The sequence below is a fragment of the Calliphora vicina genome, chromosome 1 (genome assembly GCF_958450345.1).
Source record: "Calliphora vicina chromosome 1, idCalVici1.1, whole genome shotgun sequence".
Lineage (NCBI taxonomy): Eukaryota > Metazoa > Arthropoda > Insecta > Diptera > Calliphoridae > Calliphora > Calliphora vicina.
In genome coordinates this window covers 100,375,535-100,391,323 of record NC_088780.1, presented here as the reverse complement: position 1 = coordinate 100,391,323, position 15,789 = coordinate 100,375,535, and the positions used below count along the sequence as shown (strand labels likewise).

General features: G+C 29.5%; 1 protein-coding gene and 1 long non-coding RNA gene across 5 annotated transcripts in view; one reads left to right on the top strand and one right to left on the bottom strand.

The window, feature by feature from the left end:
• Positions 1-15,789, top strand: part of Atg16 (Autophagy-related 16) — a 307,007-nt gene that overhangs the window by 166,533 nt on the left and 124,685 nt on the right. The gene's annotated exons all lie outside the window — the stretch shown is intronic.
• The window catches only part of LOC135950469 (uncharacterized), a 151,488-nt gene that overhangs the window by 58,542 nt on the left and 77,157 nt on the right, over positions 1-15,789 (bottom strand). Inside the window, exon 2 of the long non-coding RNA XR_010575948.1 lies at positions 14,273-14,331. This is a non-coding gene — a long non-coding RNA (uncharacterized LOC135950469). The remainder of the gene's footprint in view (positions 1-14,272; positions 14,332-15,789) is intronic.

The window sequence follows — 15,789 nt, the reverse complement described above, 5'->3', positions numbered from 1 at the left end:
GCCATCTAAATTGTCTGTAATTTTCTTTTGCCATTTTTTTTATTTCATTCTGTTTTCATATTTTATTTTATTATATTATTTATAATGTTGTTTACGGTCAAAATGTTCAAATGTGCTTTTGATTAAGATAACATGCGTCTGTCTGTAACTCCAATTGTATATCTGTCTGTCTCGCTGACTGGCTGGCTGGTTGCTTTAAAACCTGGCTCATAAAACATTTTTCATTATTTTCATTTTACTTGGCCTGGGATATTATTTCTTTTCATTTCTTTTGCACATTTGATGTGTTATTTAGAGAAAATAAAGTTAATTTTCAATTTCTGACTTTTTTTTTATGTCAGAGTACATTTGCAGCATAAACTTTTTTCTTGTCGTCTTAGTTTTTTTTTTCTTGATGTTTCTTTTTAAAAGAACATGACCCAAATAAAAAAGTTATATAGATTTTCATTTTATTTTCTGTTTCTTTTTTGCTCTTGTTAACCTGGTCTCATGCCTGTAGTTGTACAAAGATTTATTTGATATGTTTTATTTAAAATTATTGTCATGATTTTTTGGTTCAACATATTAGTTAATAGATGGACCAAAAGGTGATTGTGATTTGTATGGAATTGTTTGAAGGAATGAGAAAAAGAAAAATAGTTGGCAAAAATCAGAGATAGTCTGATAACGAGACAAATGTTTAGACTAACTAGATGAGATTTGGGTGGGTGATTGAGTGTTAAAAAAGATATTGATATGGAAAGTAGCCATTTATACAGATTTTTGTACTCGGAAATTTCGCAAAATAAATGTTTTTAAATATAAAACAAGTAAATGATGAATCATTTTGAAATATTTTCTATGGAAAAGTTCTCCAAAAGTTAATCTGTAGAGAAATATTGTATATAGATGGTTCTATCACAGTTACTGAGCGATACATTTTTTATTAAAGAACTTCGTATCATTGCTTGAGTGATTTTTTCTACATATTTTTTTTTATTTTACACTAAAAGACATTTTTTTATGGAAAATATCTCTCACAGTTACTGAGAGAAATATTTTCTACAGAAAAGTGAAATGAAAGAGGCATTTTCTATATAACAGACATTAGCTAAGGAAAATTTCTCTGACAGTTACTGAGACAGACATTTTTTTTGGGAAAATTTCACTCACAGTTACCGAGAGAGACATTTTCTATGGGAAGCTCTCTCTTACTTACTGAGAGAGGCATTTTCTATGAAAAAGTTCTCTCATATTTACCGAGAGAGACATTTTCTATGAAAAGTTATCTCACTGTTACAGAGAAATATATTTTTTATAGAAAAGTTCTCTCTTCATTACTAACCCCCAGTAACACGAAGTCTGGTTATGTTTTAACTAATAGTTATACTGACAGTTTTCATACAAAAATAATTTTAACCGACAATATAACTGTTAGTTAAGGCATAACCAGACTTCGTGTTAATGGGGGTAAGAGAAATATTTTCCATAGAAGAGTTCTCTCATAGTTACTCTCATTTATTTTCTATAGAAAAATACTCTCACATTTACAGAGAAACATTTCATATCGAATATTTCTCTCAAATTTTTTTAATATTTTATTTATTTTTTCATAGAAAATTTCTTTCTCGCGTTCTCTCTTAGATTCTGAGAGAGACAGAGAGACTGTTTGTTGCAGAGAGGAATTTTCTATAAAAAAGTTTTCTCAAAGTTATTAAGGGAGATATTTTCTATAGAAAAGTACTACCGCCTTGATTGAGAGTTGTCACACAGTTACTGAGGGATATAATTTCTATAGAAGAATAGAAAAATTCTCTTACAGTTATTGACTGTGAGATTATTTGATTAGAAAATTTCTTTCAAGTGTTCTCTCTTAGATTCTGAGAAAGACTGTTTGTTGCAGAGAGAAATTTTCTATAAAAAAGTTTTCTCTAAGTTATTAAGGGAGACATTTTCTATAGAAAAGTCCTACCGCATTGACAGAGAGTTGTCACACAGTTACTAAGGGATATAATTTATACAGAAGAATATAAAAATTCTCTTACAGTTATTGAACGTGCGATTATTTGTAGAAAAATTCTCTCACAGTATCTTAGGTAAACTTTTTGGAGAAAATTTGTGTTCTTAATAAGAAGAGACAGAAACATTTGTCTTGCAGAGACAGATATATCCATTTAATGTGATCATTTTGTAAATAGAAACGTTTCAAGTTCTTTTAATATTTTCATTTATATTTTACTTATAAACAATTTCATTCTACAGCCCCTGGCTGTAACTGTTATTTTAAAGAGATTTTTTCAATTAACAAAACCTATTCAAATTTTAAATTTTTTAAATTTTAACATCGATTTTTTATTACAAAATTCTTGAGATTCCAATTAATTCATGTATTATTAGCATTTTTGTAGATAAAGAATTTTATTTAAGAACTCAATAAAACTTAATTAAGATTAGAAGTTTTAAAGCAATTATAATTAAATTAGAAAAAAAAAATGTTAAAAGATCAACGTTTAATATGGAGATTAAAACCCAAATGTGGTTCTAAATAACAAATAAATTGAAGACCAAATACAATCAATATTATTATGACTCATAAATAAAGTCTTTAATGAGGTGATCAATTAATAAATCGATAAATAAACAATAAAATTTGATTGTGACCCATATAAGTAAAGAACGTTTTTAAACTGTCTTTTAATTATTAGAAACAATTCAAAGGCAAATCAATTCTTTTGATTGATTTGATGCTAAAGAATTTGATTTTGTTTTTTTTTTTCATTTAATTTGTCACAATTTTAATTCTTTTGTTTAAATATTTGTTAAAACTTCCTTATAATCTTGAATGAGGAAATCATCTTAACAACTAGTTTTTTTCTGTTGGTTCTGTTCAAAATAAAAAGGAATATGCGAACGTGCAACAAAAAACTTGTCATAAAACCGGGATTCAGTGTCACAACAAGTCACTTTGTTTATATTTTAGTTGCTTCCTCAAACACGCATACAGGCAGGCAGGCGGACAGACACCACCACACATTCTTGTTGCACCACAACCACAACAGCCTCTAATGCAACTTATGGTGACAATGTGGAACACAACCCAAATCTCACACCTTATAACCAAAAACGTTTGCAACAGCTTAAAGAAAATAGAAAAAAAAAACCAGCCACAACTACAACTATGCAAAGGTAAACTAAAAAAAGTAGTGTTATGCGGTAAAAAGCTAAATAAAAAAAAACCGAGAATGATGCGATATATTTTTTTTTGCTAAAAAAAATTCTGCTAAGCCTAATAAGAATAACAAAAAGATGAAGATGCTGGCTGGTTTTTGCCTTATAACTTAAACATGCTAGTGTGGCAACTAGCAAGTTGCATTACTTGTGCGCAATTCAGAGAGACAGACAGACAGTTAGGCAAGAATGAAAGAACTGTTACAAAATCAAGTTTAAGACACCAATTTTCAAGAAAAATAGAAAAAAAAAATATAGAGAAAAATACGAAAAGACCGCAATAAAGTGTGTACATTTTACAATGGAATTTTTCAGCTTAGATATGGTGGAAAGAAAGAATAATATGTTCAAGGAGTTAAAACCAGGCACAAACCAAAGTTGTGAATCTTCTTCTGCACCGTCATCATTATGATCGTCATGTGCTTAAGAGATAAACAACAGCCGCGCTCTCAAAAAACAACAGAATTAGTTTGGTGCGAGCGAGCAAGCTTCGCTTTCAAGTATTTGAGGCTGAACTTAATAATGTTGTTGCCAGCGATCATGATCATGATCAGCATTAAAAATTTGTTGTAAACAAAATTACAAAATATGATGTATCAAAATCTTAAAAAAGAAAGAAAAATTTGCTAAAACTGTCGAAAAAGTAAACACAAATTTATAAGTACTCACTACATTACTTAGAAGATGTCTTAGTTACTGAGTGATACATTTTCTGTACAAAAGTTTTCTTTAGTTAGTGAGAATGTCATTTTCTATTGAAAATATCTCTCTTGGTTACTAAAGGAACATTTTCTAAAGAAAAGTTCTCTATAAGTTACTGAGAGAGACATTTTATACAGAAAAGTTCTCTTTAAGTTACTGAGAGATATATTTTCTAAAAGAAAGTAAGGGGAGAAACTTTTCTATAGAAATGTGAGAAACTTTTGTAAGAATTGTGAGAAATATTTCTATAGAATTATGAAAAACTTTTCTATAGAAATGTGAGAGATTTTACAATAGAAATGTGAGAAACTTTTCAACAGAAGTGTGAGAAACTTTTCAATAGAAATGTGAGAAACTTTTCTATAGAATTGTGAGAAACTTTTCTATAGAAATGTGAGAAACTTTTCTATAGAAATGTTAGAAATTTTTCTATAGAAATGTGAGAAACTTTTCTATAGAAATGTGAGAAACTTTTCTATAGAAATGTGAGAAACTTTTCTATAGAAATGTGAGAAACTTTTCTATAGAAATGTGGACAACTTTTTTATAGAAATGTGAACAACTTTTCTATAGAAATGTGAGAAACTTTTCTATAGAATTGTTAAAAACTTTTCTATGTAAATGTGGGAACTCTTCTACAGAAATGTGAGAACATTTTCTATGGAAATGTGAGAAACATTTCTTTAGAAATGTGAGAAACATTTCTTTAGAAATGTGAGAAACATTTCTTTAGAAATGTGAGAAACATTTCTTTAGAAATGTGAAAAACTTTTCTACAGAAATGTGAGAAACTTTTCTATAGAAATGTGAGAAACTTTTCTATAGAAATGTGAGAAACTTTTCTATGGAAATGTGAGAAACTTTTCTATGGAAATGTGACAAACTTTTCTATGGAAATGTGAGAAACATTTCTTTAGAAATGTGAAAAACTTTTCTACAGAAATGTGAGAAACTTTTCTATAGAAATGTGAGAAACTTTTCTATAGATATGTGAGAAACTTTTCTATAGAAATGTGAGAAACTTCTATAGAAATGTGAGAATCTTTTCTATAGAAATGTGAGAATCTTTTCTATAGAAATGTGAGAATCTTTTCTATAGAAATGTGACAATCTTTTCTATAGAAATGTGAGAATCTTTTCTATAGAAATGTGGAAAACTCTTCTATAGAAATGTGGAAAACTCTTCTATAGAAATGTGGGAAACTCTTCTACAGAAATGTGAGAACATTTTCTATGGAAATGTGAGAAACATTTCTTTAGAAATGTGAAAAACTTTTCTATTGAATTGTGGGAAATATTTCTAAAGAAATGTGAGAAACTTCTCTACAGAAATGTGAGAAACTTTTCTATAGAAATTTGAGAAACTTTTCTATAGAAATGTGAGAAACTTTTCTACAGAAATATGGGAAATTTTTCTATGGAAATGTGAGAGACTTTTCTAAGAAATGGTCAGTAGTGTTGAAAACTTGTTTATGCAATTTTGTTTATTACACCTGTTTCGCCCATTACTTTTATGACCCATAGTGAGTACATGCTGAAATAGGTTTACTTGTGTTAAAAAGAATATCTAACAATGTTTGTAATGACGTTGTTAAATGTTAAAAGTGTATCTAAGACATCAGCATCAACAACAAAAATATTGGCAGTTAAAAACCAGAATAGCAAGATTTTTCTAAAAAAAATCTAACATCAACCAAACAGAAAGTCAAAATACACAATTTTAACAGAAAATTTACGCATTTCTCATACACACAATGGCTCAAAAGCAACATGCAACATTTCAGCCATTCATACTTCAATTTAAGATTTATTTTCATTTGGTCATCATCAATTTGCTGCAAAATGTAGGAATGAATAGGAAAAAAAAGGAAAAAAGCCAACAACATGGCAAATAAAAGAAATGTGTCACTAATGTTAACAATTGAACTGTTTATTCAAAATGTGCCCCCTAAAATACAATAACAAAAAAAAACGGTTGAACGCAGACAACTGCAAAGGAAAAAAAACGGATTTCAATTCGCATTTTTGTGTCGTTTTTCTGTTTTAACTGACATGACGGCCATTTAGCCAGTTAATTCTTTCAATGAATTTGAACTCTTAAGTCTTGCAAATAAATGTGTCCACATGTCCACGTTAATGTTGCAGTTGTCCTCTTTTTCGTTTCCTTTGTATGGTTTTTAGTTTAGACTTTTTCAAAAATTCTTACATTTCTTTTTACTGTAGCTTTTATCGTGCATATGTGTTCTGTATAGCCACTTGAAGTTGATGCGGTCAAGTCAATTGCTCGTAATTATATGGCTTTTAAAATATATTGCATTTAAACGTTTTTAAATGCTATACATTTTTAAATTTCTCCCTCTTTACCTTGATCGTGTCGATATCTCGCTCTCTTGTTTTGTAAAGATATTTATGTTATTAAAATATTTCTGTGAAGGTGGACATGTAAAATATAGACAAAATCGAATCTAGTAAATTTATTTTTATTTCTTTTAAATGCTATAATTTGGAATGTTTTTAAATTATAGAAAATTGTGAGGTTTCAATGTTGGATTAGAGAGAAATACAATAATTAGATTAACCTATTTACAGTATTAAAGTGTGGATTAGTCTTTTCGAATATGAAAATGTGGGCGATAAATATATTATACATATAAGTGGTAAATGAGAGGTTTTTAGTTTCAATTATTATGAACGTGACTGAGGAAAACAGGACACATCACTTAACTGAATTGAATGTGGTAATATGTTTACAACTTATTATAGAATTTAACAAAATTTTCTTTAGAAATTTGAGAAGCTTTCCAATAGAAATGTGAACAACTTTTCTATAGAAGAAAGAGAAATTTTTCTATAAAAATGTGGGACAATTATAGAAATGTGAGAAACTTTTTTTTATAGAATTGTAAGAAATTTTTCTATAGAAATGTGAGAAACTTTTCCATAGAAATATGAGAAACTTTTCTATAGAAATGTAAGAAACTCTTCTATAGAAATGTAAGAAACTCTTCTATAGAAATGTAAGAAACTCTTCTATAGAAATGTAAGAAACTCTTCTATAGAAATGTGAGGAACTCTTCTATAGAAATGTGAGGAACTCTTCTTTAGAAATGTGAGAAACTCTTCTATAGAAATGTAAGAAACTCTTCTATAGAAATGTGAGGAACTCTTCTATAGAAATGTGAGGAACTCTTCTATAGAAATGTGAGAAACTCTTCCATAGAAATGTGAGGAACTCTTCTATAGAAATGTAAGAAACTCTTCTATAGAAATGTAAGAAACTCTTCTATAGAAATGTGAGGAACTCTTCTATAGAAATGTGAGAAACTCTTCTATAGAAATGTGAGGAACTCTTCTATAGAAATGTAAGAAACTCTTGTATAGAAATGTAAGAAACACTTCTATAGAAATGTGAGGAACTCTTCTATAGAAATGTGAGAAACTCTTCTATAGAAATGTGAGGAACTATTCTATAGAAATGTGAGAAACTCTTCTATAGAAATGTGAGAAACTCTTCTATAGAAATGTACGAAACTCTTCTATAGAAATGTGAGGAACTCTTCTATAGAAATGTAAGAAACTCTTCTATAGAAATGTGAGGAACTCTTCTATAGAAATGTGAGAAACTCTTCTTTAGAAATGTGAGAAACTCTTCTATAGAAATGTAAGAAACTCTTCTATAGAAATGTGAGGAACTCTTCTATAGAAATGTGAGGAACTCTTCTATAGAAATGTGAGAAACTCTTCTATAGAAATGTGAGGAACTCTTCTATAGAAATGTAAGAAACTCTTCTACAGAAATGTGAGGAACTCTTCTATAGAAATGTGAGAAACTCTTCTATAGAAATGTGAGGAACTCTTCTATAGAAATGTAAGAAACTCTTCTATAGAAATGTAAGAAACTCTTCTATAGAAATGTGAGGAACTCTTCTATAGAAATGTGAGAAACTCTTCTATAGAAATGTAAGAAACTCTTCTATAGAAATGTGAGGAACTATTCTATAGAAATGTGAGAAAATCTTCTATAGAAATGTGAGAAACTCTTCTATAGAAATGTACGAAACTCTTCTATAGAAATGTGAGGAACTCTTCTATAGAAATGTGAGGAACTCTTCTATAGAAATATGAAAAACTTCTCCATAGAAATGTGAGAGACTTTTCAATCGAAATTTGAGAAACTTTTAATAGAAATGTGAGAAAATTTTTAATAGTATTTATAATAATTTTTAATGTGAGGAACTCTTCTATAGAAATGTAAGAAACTCTTCTATAGAAATGTAAGAAACTCTTCTATAGAAATGTGAGGAACTCTTCTATAGAAATGTGAGAAACTCTTCTATAGAAATGTGAGGAACTCTTCTATAGAAATGTAAGAAACTCTTGTATAGAAATGTAAGAAACACTTCTATAGAAATGTGAGGAACTCTTCTATAGAAATGTGAGAAACTCTTCTATAGAAATGTGAGGAACTATTCTATAGAAATGTGAGAAACTCTTCTATAGAAATGTGAGAAACTCTTCTATAGAAATGTACGAAACTCTTCTATAGAAATGTGAGGAACTCTTCTATAGAAATGTAAGAAACTCTTCTATAGAAATGTGAGGAACTCTTCTATAGAAATGTGAGGAACTCTTCTTTAGAAATGTGAGAAACTCTTCTATAGAAATGTAAGAAACTCTTCTATAGAAATGTGAGGAACTCTTCTATAGAAATGTGAGGAACTCTTCTATAGAAATGTGAGAAACTCTTCCATAGAAATGTGAGGAACTCTTCTATAGAAATGTAAGAAACTCTTCTATAGAAATGTAAGAAACTCTTCTATAGAAATGTGAGGAACTCTTCTATAGAAATGTGAGAAACTCTTCTATAGAAATGTGAGGAACTCTTCTATAGAAATGTAAGAAACTCTTGTATAGAAATGTAAGAAACACTTCTATAGAAATGTGAGGAACTCTTCTATAGAAATGTGAGAAACTCTTCTATAGAAATGTGAGGAACTATTCTATAGAAATGTGAGAAACTCTTCTATAGAAATGTGAGAAACTCTTCTATAGAAATGTACGAAACTCTTCTATAGAAATGTGAGGAACTCTTCTATAGAAATGTAAGAAACTCTTCTATAGAAATGTGAGGAACTCTTCTATAGAAATGTGAGAAACTCTTCTTTAGAAATGTGAGAAACTCTTCTATAGAAATGTAAGAAACTCTTCTATAGAAATGTGAGGAACTCTTCTATAGAAATGTGAGGAACTCTTCTATAGAAATGTGAGAAACTCTTCTATAGAAATGTGAGGAACTCTTCTATAGAAATGTAAGAAACTCTTCTACAGAAATGTGAGGAACTCTTCTATAGAAATGTGAGAAACTCTTCTATAGAAATGTGAGGAACTCTTCTATAGAAATGTAAGAAACTCTTCTATAGAAATGTAAGAAACTCTTCTATAGAAATGTGAGGAACTCTTCTATAGAAATGTGAGAAACTCTTCTATAGAAATGTAAGAAACTCTTCTATAGAAATGTGAGGAACTATTCTATAGAAATGTGAGAAAATCTTCTATAGAAATGTGAGAAACTCTTCTATAGAAATGTACGAAACTCTTCTATAGAAATGTGAGGAACTCTTCTATAGAAATGTGAGGAACTCTTCTATAGAAATATGAAAAACTTCTCCATAGAAATGTGAGAGACTTTTCAATCGAAATTTGAGAAACTTTTAATAGAAATGTGAGAAAATTTTTAATAGAAATGTGAGAAAATTTTTAATAGAAATGTGAGAAATTTTTAATAGAAATGTGAGAAACTTTTCTATAGAAATGTGAGAAAGTTTTCTATAGAAATGTGGGAAACGTTTCCATAGAAATGTGGGAAACTTTTCTATAGAAATGTTAGAAACTTGTCTATAGAAATGTTAGAAACTTTTCTATAGAAATGTTAGAAATTTTTTATAGAAATGTTAGACACTTTTCTATAGAAATGTTAGAAACTTTTCTATAGAAATTTTAGAAACTTTTCTATAGAAATGTGAGAAACTTTTCTATTGAAATGTGAGAAACTTTTCTATTGAAATATGAAAAACTTTTCTAAAGTAATGTGAGAAACATTTCTATAGAAATGTGAGACATTTTTCAACAGCAAATTGAGGAATATATCTATAAAAATGTGAGAAACTTGTAAAGAAAAGTGAGATATTTTTCTATAGAAATGTGAGAAATTCTTCTGTGCAAATGTGAGAAACTTTTCTATAGAGAAAGTTTCGTATAGAAATTCGCAACATTTTTCTTAGAAATGTGAGAAATTTTTCTATAGAAATGTGAGAAACTTTTCCAGTGAAATATGAGGTAACTTCTAGAGAAATATTACACATTTTCGAATCGATTCAAATTACCCAATAACCCCCAGAATATTTAACTGCGGAAACGTTATTTTCTATTTCAAATTTGTTTCTTAAAATATTTAGCTTGACATAAATTTCTATAGTTTATGGTTATCAAGCCTGTGGCAACGGAAAAGCAGAAATTTTAAAATATTTTCATATATTTTTTTTAATAAAACACTTAATTTCTTAAAGGAAATACATTCAAACACTGTCTGCTGTTTTCTAATGATGTCCAAACAAAATAAATATAACATTTCCTTTAATAAACAAGATTGTACAACAAAAAAAAACTTTAAATAATTAGAAATATATTGTTAGATCAGTTTTAATCTCAATTTGTCTGCCACACTTTTAAATTCTAAACCATTTATATTTATTGCAATTTTGTTGCCATTCAAAGGAAGACATTAAGCAAAATAATTTATTTGAAATAATAGAAATAGAAAAATATACCGGTTAATACAAACAAATACAGAAAATAAAGGTGTAAAATAAAACACATAGGCAAACAAATATTAACGGTATTCACTGAAGACTGCAAAATTTAAAAAAACCAAAAAAGTTTCTTTAAAGTTTCTTTAAAGAATCTATATTCAATTTTGGATTAAAAAAATTTCGAGATGTAATTTTTGCTGGTATTAAAGTTTATTCCCCTTGTTTTTGAAGTGAACACATATGTTTTCTTCAGTTGCAAATAGTTTTGGGCAGAGAGCGGCTTTGAAGTAACAAATCTGTTAACAATCATTGGCAACATTGGCATCATCAAACACATCAAGTACAAGTTTAGTACAAGTTTCTGAACTTGTTGTTCTTGCTGTTTGTGGTGGTAAATTCAGCAACAGCAAACCAACAAAAAAAAAACTTGTCTAGCAAAGCAGGTGAATAAAGAATTGTATGTATTTTCTTCTTTTTTTAAAGGCTGCATATATTTTTTTTTAGATAAACAAAATAGCAGCTCAAAAAAAGTCTCATTTCCTTAACGACCTTAAAGGCAGAGATTTAAAGGGATTATTTAGAGTAAAAGAAAAGTTGTATATTTTAAAAACAGTTTACATTTTAGAATGTAGAATTCAGACAAATTTCAGATTTAATTTTTAAGATTTAAATAGAAATATAAACATATAGGGTCTTCCAGTAGGGACTTCCGAACTTTGACTGTTGATAGCGGCCATATTGTTGTTTATTCTGTTTATTCTGCCAAATCAGCTTGAAGGGATATAGCGTTCAACAACATGTGCAAGTGATGAAATTATTTTATCAAAATGGATGTTTTGTTCGGGCAACATTCCGCTCGCTTCGCCCATTTCTTGATGAATGAGTACGTAGAATTTGGGAAGATACCAATCCACATGAGATCTAAGAGCGTTCAATGCATGCCGAAGATGCCATTCATTAGTGTGGATTTTGGGCTGGTGGCTTCAACGGTCCATATTTCTTTGAGCGTAATAGGTCGATGATTACCAACTTCTTTTGGCCTGAATTGAATGATATGGCCTCCAACGACATGTGGACGGTTCTACGTGCCACACAGCTCATGTCACATTGGATATTCTGCTCAAGCGATTTGAGGGCATGGTCATCTCAAATGGAGATGATGTGAACTGGCCACCGAGATCGTGCGATTTGAACCCGTTAGACTTTTTCTGGTGGGGTTTTCTTAAGTCACAGTCTAGGCGATTAAGCCACAAACCATAGCGGCTCTTAAAGCCATCTACTAAATTCAGACAGATTTATGCGGCAGAGTCATGAGAAATTGGACATGTCGGATGCGCGCCACCCAGCAAAGCCGAGGCGGACATTTGCACGATGTTATATTCGATGCATAATGGCGTCGATAGCCCTTTCAAACGAATACAAAATTTCAATGATACGATCATCTCACACACATTTAAATTTAAAGATAGAAGAGCTTAATGAAATGAGTTGATTCACGCCAGAGAAATGTTTGCAAATTGTTAAAATTTTTCTTGAAAATCATTCGACAAACTCATCGGCCATTACGTCATAATTGGCGATCGAGCTATTAACTATGGATCGTTTTCACATAGACGACGTACACGCCCAGAACATGCGATCGATGATGAGCAGCGTAGTGTTGATGATGATCCAAATGTGTCAGTTCGTCATCGTGCTCAACAATTAAACTTGTGTTCATTTATTTTATAGAATATTTTGCGTAAGGATCTTGGTTTATGTGCTTACAAGATTGGAAGTCATTTGTATAGGAGACATGTGGTTTCAGAAGGATGGAAACAGATGTCACACAATCCCCGATACTGAGAGAAACATTTCGAGAACGAATAATTTCAAGAAATAGACCTACAGTGGTGGCCACCAATTTAAGACAAATACTTGAATTTTTTTCATCAACTGAATTTTAAGTGCGATAGAGGCAAAATAAAAGGACCTCTAAGGGTATGAAATTTATTATTAATGTTTCTAGTTTCTGAAAAATGTTTGGAAAAATCGGTAAAACATATATGGACAAAGATATGTGGAAATATGTTGACCCACCTCAGCGAACATCCGCTGTTAATAACATGATATGACCGAAACTAATGGAACTAAAAATACGAAATTTGGTCCGAATATTTTATAATAATAAAAATATAATGATATAAATGTGAGAAAATATGTTTATTTAAAAAAAAATTTTTTTGGTCAAGTTGTAGAAAAATTGTATGTGTTCATGGTGAATATGTATGAATTGACACAGTCGAATAAAACACACTTGTGTGTTAAAACAGTCCTCATGCATACATATTTGTTGAAATATTTGAAAAAATAATTGACAATTACATGGAATTTAGCAAACAATTTTTGTCTTAAATTCCTGGCCACCACTGTATTAACTGGCCACTTCGTTCATGTGATTTGATGCCATTAGATTATTTTCTCTGGGAAGATATAATGTTCCAGGTCTATGTAGATAAACCAGAAACGATCCAGCATTTGAAAGCGAAAATTGGACCTCGAGGCTACATGTCCGAAATCATATTTAAACATTAAAATTATCTAAAGCTAATTATATTGATAGTATTTAAATTTAAAGTTCACCGCCTCTATAAAAGAACGACCTTTATATAAGGGGCCAGCTCCTCTGTAAAAAACTTTTAGAATGATCGAAGCCTTCGTTTGGCGATCTTCGAAAATGGAGCTATCGCTTTTGTTCGATTGATCAGCGTGTTCCCGAATATGGCTAAATATTTCGGAAATGTGAATTATGTTTAAATAATTCTTTAATTTGTCTGTCTTGCTAAACAATGATTTATTTTAAAGAAATATATAGTTACCAGTTTCACTTATTCTTCTTTGTTAACGAAGTTTATCAGTTTAATTAAAATAAAAAACTAGTAGAAACACTTCACTAGCCGTACCTTAAGTTATCGAGTAATCTAATCTGTTTTTACAGGTAATTTCATATAAAACAACCACAAAAAATTACAACGACGAATAATTGCTTTCAACATTGTTTTTCCCTCACGTTTTATTAATTAATAAAGCATTTTTTTCTTCTTATACAACAAAAACTAGTTGACTACTGGAATATTTGTAAAAATATGTTTAAGAAAACCATATAAAAACAATAATAAAAACTTCGCACGTGTTTGAAACCAAAAAAAAAAAATTCATTCATTCATTTATTCAATCTTGCTTTATGTTTAAAAACATAATTCTTTATCTATTTAGCTTTAAGGCAATTTATAACTATGTCGCTGTTTAATCTAAAGCATTAAGCTTATGTTAATATTCAGTTTACATTTTGAATTTATTTCATTGCTTTTCACTTTAACTCTAAATAAGTAAGATAAACCCAGTGACCTTTTTTCTATGTTTTCTGGTTTCTTATTTATTTGGTATTTATAGTTTTAGGTTATCGTTTAAGTTTTAGCCTTACACCCCAACTTCGTTTATGTTAATGTAACTAATTAGATTTGCAAATTTTGTTTGGAAATTTCATTTTAATGGAAAATATAGTATAAACTTACCAGTTTCCTTTTGCTTTATTGACAGCTGTGCCAGAGAAAGTGCTTTCGATTTATGTTTTCTGTAACAAAACAAAATTATAAAAAAATTAATAAAAATTTCGAAATCATTGAACGTGCTTAATTAAATTGATGGTACAGATAAGCAGATAAATTTTAGATTTTTTATAAATATTTTGAAAGAAGATGTCTGTTTTAATATAAATATAAATAAAATAATTAAGTTAAATGTGCGTCATTAATTTCCATTAGTTTGGGTTTTATGACAAAAATAAAGTTATTTCTTTTATAAATAGAGGAGAATATTAAATAGAGGAAACCATTTTAAAGTTTTTATTCTTAACTGTTCTTAAGATAATAAAATATAGCGGCACAATAATGTCTTGACAATAAGCTCTAATTAAAAATCTTAAATATTCTACTCAATGAATTCTAAGTTAAAGACAAAGAACTAATTTTAGCGTTTATTTCATAAAGAACTTCTTTTTTACCATAAAGCACTCGCGGATCAAGGAGGCAATAATAGGGAAAATCACCCCAGAAAAGAAAAATAAATTTAAATTTATATCCCCCCCCAAATGGTTGACCTGCGTCCGAGCCTGCTATAGCGTACATTTTGTAAAAAAAAAACTTCAAATTATAAAAAAACCCTTATAATTTATAGCTACTGATATCCCAAACAAAATTCCTTTAAAAAAAAAGGACAAAAATTCTATTATTTAAAAAAATCGCCTAAATAAAAAAACGTATTTCCAGATTTTGATTGAATTATTTACCCGGTGATGGATTAGGCATTCAGAAAATATTTGGCTGAATGTCGAAACTCTAAAATTTAAAAATAAGAAACATATATTCGAATTTTAAAGCTTACCAAGTTTTAACATAAAATTTCTAAGTAGATTAATATATATTTTCAGAAACCATCCCGAAAAACAGTTCAATAAACACTTTTCTATTCAAGATGAACATGATTTTTACAAAAATTTAAGCTTTATGCTAAAATTCCACTAAAGTAAAAAATCTTCAGGGGCCAAATTACCGCATTCGTGATTGAATGAGCTATCGTATCGAAAAATGATTACGATATCGAAATTATGATAAAATGCACTAAATTTATTGCTCGTTATGGAATGCCATAATCTCAAATAGGAAAATTACGATTCATTTTACTCGATATCGAATGCGGTAATTTGGCCCCAGATCTAATTCCTTTATCATAAGACAAAACGCAGAAATAATAAAACGATAATTTACAAAAAAAAACACAATTTCATGGTAAATCACTAAATAAAGATTGGTAAATTTTATTGGGTGGATTTTTCCGAACATTCAAAGTATTTGCCAGTGTTAGTTATGCTCTTTCCCATCTTGCTGGCAACATATAGATTCCGAGCCAAAACAACTGCTCATCTTTTGAGGTGTAGAACCCATCAAGCCAATTTCTGATACTCTGTTCTAAGGTGAAGAGCATAACAGAGAGAGCGTTCTGCATCGATCGATACAAATAGTACTCCGACTGG